Here is an 18,445-nt window from a genome sequence, read left to right as displayed (position 1 = left end):
CATTAACATTTAGACTCATTTATCTCCTTTTCTTGCAATAAAAAAGTTGCTTTTACCAAGACAATGAAGTGATTTCTCAAGATCTCTGGAAAATAGTTAAGGGGTGTAAAACATGCCAGTTTTGCCCTGTAGTTTTTCCTATCATAAATTCTGTTCCTCCAAGAGCTGAAGTGCAACAGTTGTATTTACTAAATGTGCACTGTTGATATTCTTTTGGGGAAATTTGGGTCGTGATTTTGTCCTCAAAGATAATGGTGGGTCCTGAGGCTGGACCACTTGAGAACCACTGTTAAAAACTACAGTTATAATCAGTGCTAAAAGCTACCAAATGGAAGTTGAGATAAAACCAAGGTTGTGTGCTACCAAAGATGCTAACATCAACACAGCATCAAGTAGAAGTTACTTTGTACCTGATTTATTAGTCTGCTAATTAAGTTTGCAGTTTATGAATATTATTATTGCTCATTGAATTAAGATATAATTTACAAATCATTACAACTAAGCTGAGATGTTGAAGTTTAAAAACTAAAGTTTACCACACTTGTATTTCTTGGCCCCCAAACAAAAATGCAAGTGACTGGTAGTATTTTAAATCAATCACAGGGTATTATTTTATTAACTTGATTCATTTTTTAAATAATACCAGCCATAGTTGTAACACAAATTATTATGGGAAAATAACTTTTCACATAAGTCTTATCCTGGATGTACAATTAACTAATGGGTCTTGTTTAATAAAGTCTTAAGAATTTAAAAGGGATGTAATAAAATTCAAAACAGTGGGACATTTTAAGGTTTAAAAGAAAATGTTCATAATTACAATAAGCCAATGATATTAAGTCACTTATGCCTATAGGCCAGGGGTGTCCAAACATTTTCCACTGAGGGCAACATACAGAAAATCTTAAGGATGGTGGGGCCACTCTCATATACCTCTCCTTTCTGATATCAAAGTTAGTCAATCCAGTCCAGTTTGGGTAAAGAACGTCATAAAAGATGCACGTCAATGAACTGTTGTGTCAAAATGTTTGTTTACAGAATTAGAACAGCAGTTTATTCATACCATCTTCAAAAACTACAATTTTGGGGGATTTTCTTATGGACAGATGAGTGTAGTTTTGTGTTACCTTCCCGGATGAGCCCCCAAGGTGACATTAAAAAAAATCTTGTCTGTCAATAAGAAAACACAGATAAAATATACAGTCAAGCACAAGCTTCATATTCCATTTTTCATTTATGTTTGAGAGTTTGCTGCAGGCCAATTAAAAATGGGTTTAGGGCCACATTTGGCCCCCAGGCCATAGTTTGGACACCCCTGCTATAGGCCTATCAGTGAGTGTTAAAAACGTGTAACTAAATTTTTCATTCAAGTGAAAAGGACTTTTTTCAATTGCATCACTTTTTTTATTTTTATTTTTACTCTTTCTAACATCATGGGCCTCAAAAGGTGAATTGTACATGACCGTGTAGGAGACAAACAGGCCGTTTCTTCATCGTGTCTCAGCTGGAAAAGTCGGTGAACTCAGAGGTCGTGACTGACTGAAGAGCTAGCATTCCTCAGAGGGAACAAGTGGACATGAACCCCAGTCTGTGACCCCGTGAGGCCGCTCACAGCGAAGGTTCAGGCCGCCGAACTTTCCCTGAAAGGAATTCTCATCATTAAAGTTCAAAGGTCTTCACATTAAACTCTTTTCCTCCTTTTTAATCGCTTTTTCACTCCAGGTGTGTTTGTTTACCTGCTGGCTTTGACCCAGGCGGGAAGCTCGCGCGCTCGGCTCAGTTCCACTAGCTGAACAAGGTTGGACTGTACCATTCTGAACCCTTAAAACAGGGGGAGACAGAAAGCGAAGCGTGCCGTTTTCTCCCAACATCGCGTCAGTATTGTGTCTGATGGAGCCCTCTACTAAAAAGACATGTTATAAAAAGAACAGTTTAATCAGTTTGATCAAAGTAAATCGTCTCACTCGTGTTTTCAACGGATTTACACGCTAATAAGTTTCTACCACCCCTAAAAACTCCACCGCTACAGCTCGCCTTTTGATTGACCGCTCCATATTTTTTTCTTCTGTGCTGAATTTTCCTCCTGCTGGAGAAAGGAGAAAAAAACAACAGAGACTGGGGGAAAACTGAGAGGAAGAAGAAGGCACAGCGGAAAAATAAAGGAGCTGGAGGAAAAGTGAAATAACGGGAGAATAGCGGGAAGATTGGAGGAGCAGATCTGGAAAGAGAGAAAGAAGACATCGCGCAAGTGGAGAACGAGACTTGCAATATATTTTTAGAAGTCCTTGCTTGGGTGTGAAGATTTTTAATTGTTTCTAGTCTGAGAGAAAAAAAGGTAAGTAAAAATTTTCTTATTATTGAAGCATACCGTGGCTGGGGTTAATGTTTGAAAGTGTTTGGGGTCTTTGTGTCCTCCTGGAGAAAGTCAGGGAGTAGCCTGTGCAGATTTGACATTGTTCATTCAACAGTCGTGCAACAAGGCAGTTAAAAGGGGAGAAAACGTGCTTGTCTAGAGGGAGGTCTGAATTAGAAATGTGCAGGGATGCAGTGTGTGACTCCTTTTGCATCATGCAAAGCGATGCCAAAGTAATCACTGCCCCCCTTGGTGTTTCCCTCATGTGTTGTTCAATCAAAAATAATACAATGAAGAAATAGCATTCAAATCTGCCAAAAACATCATATTTCATCATGAGTCTGCAAGCACACAAAATTGTATTTGAACATGTTTTGCATACATGTGACCTGAATATGTAGTCTGGTAGAGAGTGCGTGTTATTGACGCGCACATGTGGCATAGCCAGAGGGTCTTTGTTTCTCCCCCTCCCTCCCCCCTCTCTATAATAGCCGACCCAGGCATGACAGCTCGATGGCATGGCTCAAATCTCCTGCAGACTGAATATAGGCCAATATTGGCGTTCTCATGCCGCAAACACTTGAATCATATATGAACTTGACTCCCCCCTCTCATCATCCATTCTTGTATTTCATCCAACCAGAGCATCTTTGCTGTTCCTTTGTGGTGTTTAAAGCGTGTTTCTATTAAGACGCAGCAGTTTCATGGTTAAATACTTTATTTGTTCGTGATTTAAATGTAAGGTGTTTTAATAGGTGGAGGGAGTGAGTTAGGGGTAGCCAACGGAGGGGTTTAGATGGATGTTTTGGCTCTTGGCGCGTCAGATGAGGGGGTATAATGTGTGTCAATGTCAAATGGAGGTGTGTCCCCTGTGTGTGCGTCCACTGGACCCGCGCTGGCGCGGATTAAACGCGAGAGGAAATAAAAAAAAAAACGCAGTAATGCCCTGAAAAGATGCGTTTCATAAGAGTCTCCCATACGGAATATATGATAGCTAGGCGCGCGAGGCGAAAATGTTGAGCTTTTGTGTGTCGTGCCAGACCAAGGACACACACAAACACACATCTCTCCTCTGTCTACACACTGCTCCACAGACAGGTTTTCACTATGCTGCACGCACGCACTCCAGCAGGCTCGCGCGCAGATTCTGTGAGTCATACCGCATTTGGAGACTCGCGGCCTCACCGCGCTTTGAGTGAAGTGGAGCCCCTGCTGATAACACGCGCGCGCGCGCACACACAGACACAGCACGAGGAGCACACAGCTAGGCGCTCATGAAGAAGAAGAATAAGACAGTGATCCAGGGTTGTGTGTTTGGATGTATGAAGAAGGCGCACGAGGAGGCACGCGCGCACAGGCACCCCACAAACCATGGCAGAAATTACAGCCGCACTCTCATGGACACAAACACTGTTGGTCTTTGTTGGTTCTGGGTGTGGTGTCAGAAATCCTGCTTTTATATTTTAGAGGTAGTTTGGTTTGAATCAATTTCAGGTTTTAAACCACACATAAAAATCTCCTCACTTATATATTTTGATGGATATTAAAGGGTCAGTTCACCCAAAATTTAGTTATCTTTCAAAGCATTCATTTCATGTCTCACATAAGTTTACATGATGATAGTCAAATCCCTTTTAGTATGACTTATACTAGACTTTTAAAACAGCATGTTAACCTTCTGAACCCTAAGATATTTTTCACCATTTTGTCTCGTCTGGACTCATCGTCTTAAAAAGCTTGTAAAACATCAACCCTGTGGTGCTTAGTCAAGCTGTAAACATCCTTTTTCAGGACAGCCTGGGCTATAAAGAATCTGTGTGCCACAGAAGTATCACAGGAGTGTTAAAAGTTGTGGGACCATGAAGGAAAAGGAAAAACAAACAGAAATTAAGGCTCAAAGATTTGTGTGTTACACACAGTAAATAATAACGACAATAATGAAAGAGGGTTTTTTTTGAGCAAACTCTGTCTCCCATCTCTAGGGGATCAAAAAGTGGACAAATAATCATTCTTTTTTCCAAACATCTTCAGTATACTCACAAATTTACAAAAAAATTCTTGCGCTTCTTTGTGTCAGCTGTATTTGAACCATTAGTCAAAGCAGTGCCTGTCCGCAGAAACACGGAAGGCCACATCACAGTCCCTGAGGGCCACAGGCTCACTTTCTCTCCATTATGAGATGTTCAGGCTGTCTCCTGCATGATCTGCCAGACATGCATGATTTGGCAAAACATGACATGACAACAGAACAGCAGCCATTGGTTGTCACAGCCCATATGACAAAACGATATGATGGCTACTGCTAAGCTAGTGACAGAAATGATTGAAAATGGATTAAAGATGGATGAAAATATGTTCAATGTTTTGAGTTACTGATGTGGATTAAATCTTTAAAGAGCCTTGTAGGTTCCATACCCTGGATCTCAAGCTATGGGAGCTAGCTAAACCATCCATCAACATGAGATAACCTGACTCACTTGCTGCTTTGTTTACCGTCTGTACAGTATTTGCTTCAGCCTTATTCTGTCACCTTTGAGTGGTTTGCATTGCTACCTGTAAAAGTTGCAGTAATGTTTTTTTAGATTAGATGGATGGCTACACTCCTGGAAGCTTCACCACATTAAATTGGCCGGACTTTAAGCTAAACTAACAGAGTGGCAACACTCTCCATTAGCATAATCACACCAAAGTAGCAATACATCACCCACAGTACTGTTAGCTGCACTAAGCGAACACATTGCAAAATCACTTTACTATAAGCTGCACTAAGCTAAAACATAGTGAACCCCCTTTAATGTTAGCTGCACTTAGCTAACACATAGCAAACCCACCTAATATTAGCGTCACCAGGCTAACACATAGCAAACCCACAGTACAGTTAGCTGCACTTAGCTAACACATAGCAAACCCACCTAATATTAACGTCACCAGGCTAACACATAGCAAACCCACAGTACAGTTAGCTGCACTTAGCTAACACATAGCAAACCCACAGTACAGTTAGCTGCACTTAGCTAACACATAGCAAACCCACAGTACAGTTAGCTGCACTTAGCTAACACATAGCAAACCCACCTAATATTAACGTCACCAGGCTAACACATAGCAAACCCACAGTACAGTTAGCTGCACTTAGCTAACACATAGCAAACCCACAGTACAGTTAGCTGCACTTAGCTAACACATAGCAAACCCACAGTACAGTTAGCTGCACTTAGCTAACACATAACAAACCCACAGTACAGTTAGCTGCACTTAGCTAACACATAGCAAACCCACAGTACAGTTAGCTGCACTTAGCTAACACATAGCAAACCCACAGTACAGTTAGCTGCACTTAGCTAACACATAGCAAACCCACAGTACAACTTAACTTAAATCACCCTATAGCCTAAAATCTGGATGGAGGAAAATGCCTGTCATTTTTGCATGGGCTTTATTGTACTGTGATTAATGGCACTTAACAAAATGAATGCAAATCAGACATTTAGGATATCATTTAAATCAAATAAATAACTGGTTCCGTAGTTTCACTCACAAAACAATAACAATTTCTTGTGTAGGTGCATAAAAATGCACCAGAATACAAGAAATACAGGGTTAGACATTGTTGTTCTCTCAACACCTTCCATCCTCTATTTGAAACCTGCATTGATGTGCAAATTTAATTTTGATTATAGCAGTTTCATAATGTCACCTTTGAATACCCTGTGCAGCATAATGAAAGTTCTTTTCATCCTCATTCTACTCTTGGTATAGGCAGATATCACAAAGTTTTACCAGATAGTAACTACAGGCTTACATATCGCTGTGCATTAGTACAAAAATATGTTTTTTCCCCTATTTTCTCTTTTTTATGATTTCAGCTGAAGACTAACTCAAACCACCCATCGCTAACATGTAAAATTCCTGCCAACCAAAGTTGGTGACAGCTTGTTGCTACTTCAGCATCAGCAAAGACATACATGTTGATATCATTTAACAAAATATAGGCCTATTTTTGCAAGCAACTTTGACATAAAATAAACTCATACTATCTGTGTTGATGCCTTTTTTCGTGCATTTCTATAAGTAGAACAGAGTAGCACTGCAGGACCATCTCCAGCATCATAAGCCCACGTTGACATTCACAAATCAATAATTAAACACTCTGAATGAATGCTTTTAATTATAACCCTTAAGTGTATATTCATGTGTTTGGATGTACTCTGAAGGAGAAGTCTGAAAACTTAAATGGTTTTCTGACATCATAGTCCTCATTTAAGACTAACACTGTCAATCTTTTATAGAGTGTCTGTCTCCATGTTCTCCAGCTTATCATGTTGGTGGGAGGACGTGCTTCTGGACTTCAAAGACTCCCCCTCCTCACTCTTCCAGCATTAGATATTACAAACCACAGGGTATTTATAGAGGTCAGGAGAACAAATTGTTCTGCTGTGCATATTTCATTTTAATTTGATTACATGTCAAACTGCAGGGCCAGTCTTTTCTCTCACTGACTTCTCAATAAAGCCATGACTTAATTTGGATTTAGAGGTGTTCTCAATAAAATATAAAAAAATATGTTGTGTTATACCGTTTCAGTAGTCCACTATTAATCAACATGTTATCTTAAGAATTTTTTTTGCACCTGTAATGCTTATTTGCAATATAAAACCAGAGGGAGTGAACCTCTGGTACCAGCTTTGTCAACAACATTGGGGGCAGAGGAAATTATTGGACTATCTTTTCAAGGGTGAAGTTTCTACAGCTGCTGATAATGCAAGGACACAACGCCTGTACATCGTTCTCATGCTTTCTTGGTCAGTTTTCTTGAATAAAGGAAAAATTAAAGTGCATGGAGCTATTTAAACTTACCTTATGGATACTCCCAAGGAAGAGTGATGTCATCTTTCATAACCTAGTGATAATAAGCGCTGATTAGAAGCACTCTGAGGTTGCTAGCGCAAAAAGTTTTAGCGATGGACACAGTTAATTGCTATAATATAGTGACTATAAAGAATGCATTCATTTTACCCTCTACCTTTACAAGCCTTCTTGGGCCTGCTGAGAAGCATCCCCACGGCATGACGCTGCCACCACCAGGCTTCTCTATGGGGATATGCAGTCTTGGGTGTCTGCCAAACACAGCATCTTGTTTGATTGCCAAAAAGCACCATTTGGTCTAATGAGACCAAAAAAATTCTTCCACTTGATCATGGAGTCTCCCACATGCCTTTTGGTGAACTCTAGTCCAGATTTAATCTGAATTTTCTTCAACAGTGTCTCTCTCATTGCCACTCTCCCTTAAATCTTTGACTGGCGAGGAACTGGGCAACAGTTGTATGCAGAGTCTCTCCCATCTCAGCTGCTGAGGTTTGTAACTCCTTCAGAGTGGTTATAGGTGTCTTGGTGGTCTCTCTCACTAGTCTCCACTCAGTTTCTGAGGACAGTCTGCTCTAAGCAGCTTTATACATGTGCCATATTCCTTCCATTTCATGATGATGGACTTAACTGAACTCCTGACTTATATTTTCCATAACATCTTCTCTGAGCTTCCGCAGTGTTCTTTTGTCTCCATGGTGTAATGGTAGCCAGGAATACTGATTAACCACTGACTGGATCTTCCAGACATAGGTGTCTTTGAACTTCTATCGCTTGAGACACATTCACTCAGGTGATCCCCATTTCACTAATTGTGAAACTACTAGCGTCATTTAGCTGGACCTCTGTTGAGTTAGGTCAGTCACTTTAAAGGGAGTAAATATGAATGCATTTACTTATTTACATCACACAGTTTTATTTAATTGACATTACTTTGTAGAAGTCCGTTTTCTCATTGACATTAAAGAGTTTTTTTTCATCAAGGAAGTTATATTGACCATGATTCATTTATTAAATCAACAGAAATGTAAAACATCCAAGAAAACCTTTTATAGAAATTGTATATCAATGTATTGAAAGAATGGATTAATCAGTAATGTGACACAATGTAATAGTATCCCACATATTTCTTTAAATCCGGTGTGTTTGCACTAAAACACCAACTTACTCTTCTTTACTGCTTTATTTCTTAGCATCAGTAACTTAAAGGCTTGGCTTAAGATCTGCAGGTCGCTATCTGCTATTTGATTGTTCTTGAGTAATTTCATTACTATCACAGATTGTTAACAATCCCAGAAGTCCTTGGTTTTAGTGACGACGCCATGACTTTGAACAAGCTTGTCTCGGATATGTAACACTGGGGATTTAGTTTTTTTGTTTGTTTTTCTGGAGTTGTGTGATATTTTTCTGTCAGAGCCAAAAATAAACTCTTCAGCTGGAACAGTTGCTCTTTGGTCTGACGCTACATCCCCAAGTGATTGTGTGCCAGCCAGCCTAATAATCCAAGAGATCAACTTGTTGACATCATTAAACAGTGGTGGATGGGGGCGTTTCACTTCAGAGTCGTCTGCTTGAAGCATGCTGACGTTTCTGAAACCCAGTGACTAACCCAAAACGTCCGTACATAAGGAATAATAGCTATGCTTTTCATTCAAATACTACATTTAAGGCTTTTGAACTAGGAGACGTTTGTCCTTATATAAACTGTAGATGGGGATGACCCTGTTTGTAAACCAATGCAGCCATGTTAAATTGTCTCTGCACCATTGACCTTGTTGCTATGGTTGCTATTGACCAATGTGGCCTCATTACAGACTAGTTGTACCATCATTGGACATCTCCTGTGTTCATCTGGATTATCAGTGACAGTCTGACCTTTTGCTCTCCAGGCAGAGTCAAATGTGTTAGGTTTTCTTTTAATCCAATTTATCTATCACAAGGAACAGTTTATGATGAAAAATTGTGCAGCTCTGACCTTATATGTAACAGAACAAAGACAAAAAAACATTTTTTAAAAGGGAGCAAACTTATGAATCCCAATCCAGTAGTTGAGAAGCCATGTGTGATACTTGTTTTTCTTTGCTCTCTTCACAAACTTAAGAGACTGTTGCTCCACCTCACCTGTACTTACATTAAAGAAGGTAAAAAAAAAAAAGAAAAAAGAAAAAGGTTTGCTAAGGTAGCAAATGCCAGCTAGATATAAGGATTATACTAACACTTGAGTAAGATAAATCTATAAAAATTGTTTGCTTTTCATTTACTCAAATAACTTGCATCAAAGATTTGGCTAGCAAAGCCTTAATTGGTCTTTTATAATTATTAGCTTTTTGTGTGAAAGGTTAGCTTAAGTCAGACAGCTTTAGCTAGTTGTTGCAGAGTAAATGATGTCAGAGTAATAGTATGCAAACATTTTGTGTTTGTTATTTGGTTGGTTGTTTCACTAACCCCCGAAGGTTATGGCTAACTTCTCACTTGGTCTTATATGACTAGAAAAATTATGCAAAAAGTTGATAAATGAAAACTTGGTAAATGTAAGTAAGCTTATGTTGTCTAGCCAAAAAATACTTACATCAAGTGCTTGGTTTGCTTTTAATCGGTTTACTAACCTTGAAAATTTTGCGGTAATGGCCTTTCCAAATCTTTTATTAAGTAGTTTATGACAAGAAAACTGTGCTGAAAATGAGTGAATGTTAGCTTGTTTGGTTAATAGAAAGAAATGTTTACTAAAACTAGCAAATATTTGCTGGGTATTGTTATTAATAATATCTAAATCAGGGGAATGTTACATGAGCTGTTTTGTTTATTTCTTTCTACCAATCCCAAACCTCAGATATTTTGCTGTTAGTGCCTCTCTCAGTCTTGCTAGACATTAGCTTGTTGTTTAAAAGTTTAGCTAAAATCAGCCAAAGTTAGCAAGGTAACAGTGTGATATTTTAGTCCGGATAGTATTTATAAGCATTTTATTTTTCATGTGCTTATGCCACACACCTCTGAGATGTTTCAGCCCACAGCCTTGCTTGGTATTGTTTGAGTTTTAGCGTAAAATGAAGTTTACTGTAAGCAAACATTAGCTAGCTATTGTCATGTTAATGGAATATTAGGGAAATTGTATGACTATTTCTGCTACTGTTTAATCTTAGTTACCTAAACTATTACTCTAAGTAAAGTTGCTGCTACAGCCTCACTTGATCCTGTATGTCCTGTAGTTAATGCTAAGAAACATTAGCTGAAGATAGCTAGTGGCAGCTAGGTGTTGCTGTGTCAATAACATCTAATTCAGGGAAAAGTAAGGAGTTGTTATTATTATTATTTTTATTTCTCATATCACAAAAATACTGATACAGATACTTTACTGTTAGTGCCTGTTATTGTTGTTTAAAAGGCTAATGTCAGATTAAGTTAGCTAGGTAGCGATGTAAGTGACATTTCAGTTGGGGTAATTGAAGTCGTTTAGTTTTCCTGTCTGCTTATTTCACACACCTGGGATTTTTCAGTAATAATCATGCTTAGTATTGTTCGACTGTTAGCTCAAAATGAAGTTAAAACTGGAAGCAAACATTAGCAAGCTGTTAGCATGTTTATGGAATATTATTCAGGGGAAATTGTAGGCCTATTCCTGTTTCTGTTTAACCTTAGTTACCTAAACTATTATTGTCAGTGATTTTGCTGCTACAGCCTCACTTGGGTTTGTGTGTGTCCTTTAGTTAATGACAAGCTAGCTGATGTTTGCTAGTGTTAGCTAGGTATTGCTGTGGCAATGATCAAATTAAGGGAAATGTTACATGAGCTGTTTTGTTTCTCCCCCACAAACTACAAGCACTGGACATCTTGAATAGCCTTCACTTATTAGCCTATCTGAAAGATTAGCATGTTAGCATTTACATGGCTTGTTGCTGTGTAAGTGACATTTTAGCACACTGTTGGTCAGGGAAGGGTTACTTGTGTGTGTGTGTGTGTGTTAACTTAAACCATTTTTTTTCTCAGTGGTTTTGCTGCTACAGCCATGCTGTTTCTTATGCAATAGTTAGCCTAAATTAGCAAGTGTTAGCTGGATATTGTATTACAGAAACACTGTGTAGTCAGGGAAACTTTACACCAAATGTTGGTTCATCCTTTTGCTCATCCTCTGATATGATGCTGCCAAAGGCTAGCTTGGTCTTTATGTTAGTACACTGAGAAACAAGTTGAGCTAATGGAAGCAAACATTAGCTGACTTTTGTTGTGTAAATGATGTATCAGTCAGGGGAATGTTACATCAACTGCTTGCTTTTCCTTTGCCTCTTTCATAAACCTTAAAATAGCATCTGTACGTGTTAAGTCACAGATTAACTCCAGAGGTGCTGCATTAAGTAAATGTCAAACATTGCAACATTTGCTCCATTTGTCGAAGCACGAATGCACTTCCTATACCATGGTGTGAGGGAGGAAACCTACTAGAGCATATTCAGACCGTCACCTCACCTGTTGACTCTCCCAATATTAACATTTACTCCCGCAGTGTTTGCTAATCCATCATGTTTGACTGCAGGGGAAAATGATATGCTTGAGCTGTCAGAATGGCCCATTTGTAAAGAGTGGAGGTGTCTAGTTCAAACTGTAGCTTAATTATGACATTCAGTGTTAAATAAAGTGGAAGAGGGGATGCAAATTAAAAGGAGAGCATTCTTTTATTTTCCAGTTAGACTGTGTTGCTTACTAAATGTCAACAAAGGAATTCATTGCATGAAAATGAAGAATGGAGTCAATATCCTTGCTTTAAATGAGCAAAACAGATGCTCTAGTGAAAGTAGTTTTATCAGCGTGTTCTGCATGGCATTGAGATCTTGAGCTGCAGGAACATAGAAGACAGTGATAACAGTGTTGAGAGGTAGATTAATGTGCGGCTATGCACCAAACTAGGCCAGTAAACAGCTATAATTGGAAGTACAGCTTCAGAGGTGGATTCAGGTCCCAGAATAACATGAAATCAAATGCTGTTGTCATCTCAAAATAAGCTTTGTCCTTACGTCAATGTGTTATCAACGCTGCAATCATCTCTGTTGTGTGCACAGCAGCTGTAGGGTTAATATGGACCTGTCAGTGTTGTGACATGAGCACTGCATCTCCGTACAGCATGGATTAGATTGTGAAGGATTGTTGTAGTAAGTGGACTATGTTATGGTGTTACTGAGCTGATGTTCTCCATCGTGGGTGTAATTGCCTCTTTAGAGTTAGAGATTTGTTCACTTCTCAGTTTGATTATTGCTGCTTATTTATAGCTGCTACTCTCAGTGTTGGATTGAGAAGTTCAATTCATCATTAAAAAAGATGAATATTCATGAGTACAGAGCACAGATGAGGATTAAATACAGTTTTAAAGATGCATCAGCGAGAGCCATCATGGTACAGAAATGTTTAAACTTCAATTTGCTGCAATTAAAAGTCAAATCAAATCATACCTGTTTGGATACCATGGCTTTTAATCCATAAAAATCCCAAGCTAACTACTGCAGACTGTCTGATAATACAAACACATGGGTAACATTTCAATATGAAAAGGTTCCCATACCCATAAGAATATTGGTATTACACATATTTTTAAGGACCCAGTCAACAGTATGTTTACAATATTTACCATCATCTGACTCAAAGAGGCCAATGGGGAGCTACTTGGCTCTTTATTTTAGGGGTTAGTGTTGAGTTGACTGGCTTAGCTGGCATTTCAGGTAGCCACTTTATCATCCTCTTATTGTTTGGGGTGAATGTTTGTGAAGTAACGCATGGGTTTTCCATGCATAATCAACCCCCCTGGAAAATTTGGATAATTCTCCCCAGATATATGTTCCTATTTCTCACGAAAAAAAGCATTCTAGTCAGTTGAAGTTAATTTCTGTTATATTCCATGTTTAACAGTAAATTCTGTTTCAGTAAGAACCACTTTGTCAAAAAACACATGATATTGCGGTTATACGTTTTTCTCTTTATTAGCAGTTACTAATTTGCTCTCATTGCTGTTATATATTTTTGGTAGTGTGGCCTAAGCATAAAGCAGGAACAGCACACATTCTTGCCTTTCCTGTGCCTACAAGAAAAGCCTGAAGCAACGAGAGAAGCAGCAATAAACACAGAGCAGTACAGGAATCAATGACAACAGAATGACAGTAAGTCAGATATAGCAGAGAGGAGGAGCTGGGATGGAGGAGGGTTGACAAAAGCAGCTTGCAGAGGGAGCAGCAAAGCATAGCCAGGCTAGAGCAGTTTAGATATGGCGGCATGAGTGCATTTAGCCAATAGCGTGCTTTGAGTGAATCAGCTGGCCGTCAGCTGATAAAGGCTTATGTGAGATCAGCTGATCTCAAATACATGGCAGAGCCCGACTCCACGGCCTGCTTAAACTAACTTTCGAATTTTATTGGCAAATTTTGGAATTCCAAAATCATAGGACCCTACACATTCAAAGTCAATGACATCATCTTTCATCATCATTCTGATGCTCAGTACATCGTCTGCATAAATGCATTGATTGCTGCCATGGAGCTTATTAGATGTTTATGTTAATGAGCAGTTGAACAGGTGTACCTAATGAAGTGGTCAGGGAGTGTAGCATGCAGTAAAAAAAGTGCATTTAATTGTTTAAAGCTTTTTCAAATGTGACTAATTGCTTCCTTTCTCCGCCATATTGTAGATAAATAATAATTCACCTTAAACTCCATATAATGTATCACTCTGAATGAATCTAAGTTGGAAAGCATGAATGATTTATATTTATATGAAGAAAAACCCCTTCCTGTCCCTAATTTACACGCTCTAGTTGCATCCTGTACAGCCCACCTGAGAGCAGCCACTGTGACTAACACTAATGTTGCACCTCTGCCTGTTGGCAGCAACAGAAACATTGATTCCTCTCTGTTGACAGTAGATTCAGCTCATTGTGTTGAAACGTTGCAAACACAACAGGAGAGACCATCATGAATGCAAAACAAACATTGAAATTTGTGCTTATGGGGCTTTTAAAAACGAGTTGTTTGGATGCAAACCAAAGCAGAGCAAACACAGTCAGGCAGATCTGCATCTCTGGCTGTATTAAGAGGATTAATTTAATTTTGGTAATAGCTTATGAGGAAGAAAATGAAGTCAAATCTCGTTATGGAGAGTAATCCATAAAAATTGGTGAGCTTGTTTAATGATCCCTGAAAATGTTGATAGTCCTAATAAGTTTTAACATTAAAAACATGCAGAAATAGAAGCATTGTGAATGTGTTTGGATGTGAGTCCTGGCAGCAGTATTCACTAGTCAGGTTTTTGTAACGTGAGCTCAGATATATTTTTAGTTTACGTTCAGTAAGAAGAGCACTGGTGACTGAGCGTGTAGGTGTTTGAAATCGCTCTGCATGAGAGTTTGTTTTTTATCAGGATTGTCATCATTAGAGTCTTGGCCAGTCATTGTGTCTGGTGCATGTTAGACTGGCTGTATAAAATGAGCATTTTTGATTTCTTTTATAATCTGTGTAGGTGTACAGGAGCGTAAGTCTCTCAGCATGGGGGTCAGTGCGTATGGATTTCATACTGTGTAGGTGTTTGAGATTACAGCAGTCATACGCTGGCATATAGGGCAGCGTGTTTGTGCGTTTTAAGTGTTTGTGGGTGCACCGCTCGGTGCTTCGCCTGATGGCTAGAGGCCAGATACAGATAGGGCAGCCCGCACAATGCCCTGTCTGTTCCCACAAGTCCAAACAGGCCTTCACAACAGCCTATTTATAGACAAAGGCTTTAACCGAACTCCATTCATATTTCTCAGGTGGGATGAGTGGAGTACATCGTACTGCAGATGTTTTTCTTTCAAAGCTGAACTGCGTGGTGCAAATTTTACTCCATGTGATTTTGAATCCAGAAATGTGCCTGGAGTCTGGTGCTGTCAGAGGCGACGCTTCGCAGTGTGTGTGTGCTTTAGCATTCCACAGCGCACAGTTACATAATCAGGAGTGTTTGTCAATAGATCCACAGGCACAGGAAGAGCCGAGCGGGGCAGAAAATAAACAGCGAAAACATGCTAGCAGGGGTAACGTTCATCCCCTGCTGGTACGAACAATATCCATGTGAAGTGTTTTTATACTGGAGGAGATTGTCTGCAGTTGTGTCAAGGATCTCCTAGCAACAAGAGCTGCCGCCTTGATGGGAAAAATGGCTGCAGGGTAGTGATGGATAAATATGTGACAGCTACCTGAAAACTGGACCGTCCAGGGAGTATATAGAGATGTAATCATTACGCCAATGCCTCCGTTCAAATGGAAGGTTCATGATGCAGATATAGACAGGGTTTTGCTTAAAAACCAGATTGTCTAACTTTGATATTAATTATGTTTCAAATCAAATAATTTAAACAACCTGTTTGATACCACAGCCACAAAAATACAAGTCCCAGGCGCCCAGAAAAAGAAGGAATTAAACTCCATCTTTCAACACTCCTGTCCTCTGAAACATATCTACTTAATGTTTTTTTTTTTAATTTTGATTCTATTCAGAATCATCAGACTTGATTACTGCAACTTCTCAGGAAGGGGCCTCCTGGTCGTTCCAAAGTCGAGACTTAAAACTAGAGGTGATAGGGCCTTTTCCATCAGGGTCCCTCAACTTTGGAACTCCCTCTCTGAGGAGGTAAGGCTTGCAGAATCAGCTTCACTACATTGGCTTCCCTTTAGTTTTGTAGTTAATTTAAAAATTTTGCTAATTATTTTAAAGCATTAAAGTGTTTGGCTCACTACATTATAGAGTTATAGATCCCTATGAGCCAGCCCATAGCCTTGCATTCTCAGGTAGGGGCCCCCTGGTTGTTCCAAAGTGGAGACTTAAAACTGAAGGTGACAGGGCCTTTTCTATTTGGGCCTCTCCACTTTTGAACAACCTGTCTGAAGAGATAAGGCATGCAGAATCTGTGACATCTTTTAAGTCACTCATTTTTACAGACTTTCTTTTTTGTGATGTGATCTTTGTCTTCTTATTCACCTTCTTATTCCTTTAGTTTAGTTGAGTTTATACATTTGCATATAAGACAGATAAGAACAAATACAAGATAATTAGAGAAAGCATCATGCAGGGGAGGTTAGAAGCCAGAAAAGCTTGTCAATTTATCCCCCCCCCCCCGATATAACAAGACTTAATCTAGGCAGCAATGCAGGCTAGTTATCTCTCTGCCTCTTTATCAGCCTCCTTAGAATCAGACTTGATTACTGCAACTCACTTCTTCCTGGTATAAATCAAAAGCCAATTTCTTGCCTCCAGCTAGTTCAAACTGCCACAGCTCAGTTTCTTGCTGGTTTTAACAGACAGCATCACATCCCCCCACTTTCAGATTCATTAATTTGGCTTCCTGTTAGTTTCAGAGTTGATTTTGGGTCTGGTTCCAAGCTACATTTCAGAGTAATTGATCCTCTATGAGCCAGCCCGCAGGCTTCAATCCTCAGTTGGGTGCCTAATGGTTGTTCCAAAGTCGAGACTTAAAACTAAAGGTGACAGGACCTTTTCCATTAGGGCCTCACAACTTTGGAATGGCCTGCCTGAGGAGATAAGACATGCAGAATCAGTAAATCAAATGGCCGTTTTCAAGTTGATACAATTGTTTGAAGCCAGAAAATAACTGGACCAATCAGCAACATTTGCACCATACTCCCTAACACAGACAACTTTAAAAATCATCAGTAACCATTTATTGAACACCACTTCATAAGGCTCCTGCTCAGTCATCTCGCTGCTCTCCATCAGTCAGTGTAGGAGAGAAGTGGACAAAGCTAATCTGTCATATATGCAGATTTTGTGCATCTGTTCAGCCACCAACACATTTGAGCCAGGATCTGAATATGTTTGAATCATGAAGTCGTGTTTAAGGCCCAGCTTCTGCTTTCACAGAGTAGCTGATTTTTATAAAGTAGGCTGTAGCTGATCTCTTCTAAGTAGCTCTTATCAGCAGAGGATGTGGACTACATTTCAGGGTAGACCAGTTAAGCTGAATTGTGCAGCAGCAGCAGGCGGCCATCTTCATGTGCTTCATTTAGCACACAGTCCATGGGATCAACATGACTCATGCTCATGACGGTAGCTAATGTACAGAAGCGTGGAACAGGTCTGTGAATAATGCAGGCAGAGTGTGGAGTAGAGAAGGTGTTATTGCAAAAGGTTCCTGTTTGAATTTGACAGCTTACCACTGATTAATGCAAGAAACTTTTTTTCTTTCTTTGACCTGCTGATTTGATCACAGAAAACTATGTTGAGCCTTTTGCGTTCTAGTTTTAAGGAAACTGTTGCCCCTGATTTCCTCATAGTCTGTCTGCAGGTGTGCCATCCATGCTGTGCATCACGCTCATAGATAACATCCTTGCTAATCAATCTTTTGGTTTCCACAGCATGAACAGACACGACTGGTCTCCAGCACGTGTCAGAAGTGCTAATCTGTTCTGCTCTGCTCCAGATTCATTCCAAGTCTGTTTTCAGCTCCTATCAGCACAAGTTAATCTATGACATGACACCATAGAGGAGGAGAGGTAGAAAAAAACCACAGGACTTCATACGACACCACACATCTTTTCTAGAAAGCATAAACTTTCTACAATCTGAATCTGCCACAAATCTGTGGCAGCAGTTTGAACACCCTTCTGGTTGAATATGACAAAGTCAGGATGCTGCCTCATGTGGAGATACTATAATCCATGACAGCCACAGCCCTTTCCTTCCCATTTGCATCCTATCCTCTGCTAAACAATGTCTATTTTTATAGTTTTACATTCCCACATGTCAGAGGGGGCTGGAGTCTATCCCAGAATGGGATAAGTGGTGTAGAAAATGGATGGATGGATCACCATGTTTTAGAACAGTGGCTCCCAACTGGTTTGCTGAGGCACACTGGTGTGCCCCAGGGCAAGTCTTGGTGTGCTGCGGGAATTTAAACCACAATGCATTGTTATTACAGCTACACAACAGCTTAAGATGCTCTTTAAAAGAGGTTATTCTGCATGGATATAAATATGAAGTGCTTCGGGATTTTGGTTATGACGACCCATATAAAGGGGCAAATTGGGTTAAAATGGACAAAGTAGAGCAAAAAGTGTCAAAAATCAGGTTAAAAGTGGAAAAAAGAATCAGCAAAGTTAGGTACAAAGTGGACAGAAAAAAAATGAATGAAGGCTATATATAAGACAAATTGATAAGATAACAGATGGTATTGTTTAAAACACTTTGGGTGTCTATTTAAGTTTTGTC

General features: G+C 39.5%; 1 protein-coding gene across 1 annotated transcript in view; it reads left to right on the top strand.

Annotated features, from left to right (window-relative positions):
• Positions 1 to 1,961: 1,961 nt before the first annotated feature.
• ndrg2 (NDRG family member 2) overlaps positions 1,962 to 18,445 on the top strand; it is a 54,641-nt gene continuing 38,157 nt past the window's right edge. Inside the window, exon 1 of the mRNA XM_041778982.1 lies at positions 1,962 to 2,335. The gene's annotated coding sequence lies outside the window, so the exon portion shown is untranslated. The remainder of the gene's footprint in view (positions 2,336 to 18,445) is intronic.

Source organism: Cheilinus undulatus, linkage group 22 (genome assembly GCF_018320785.1).
Source record: "Cheilinus undulatus linkage group 22, ASM1832078v1, whole genome shotgun sequence".
Taxonomy (NCBI): Eukaryota; Metazoa; Chordata; class Actinopteri; order Labriformes; family Labridae; genus Cheilinus; species Cheilinus undulatus.
This window is presented reverse-complemented; position numbering and strand designations above follow the sequence as displayed.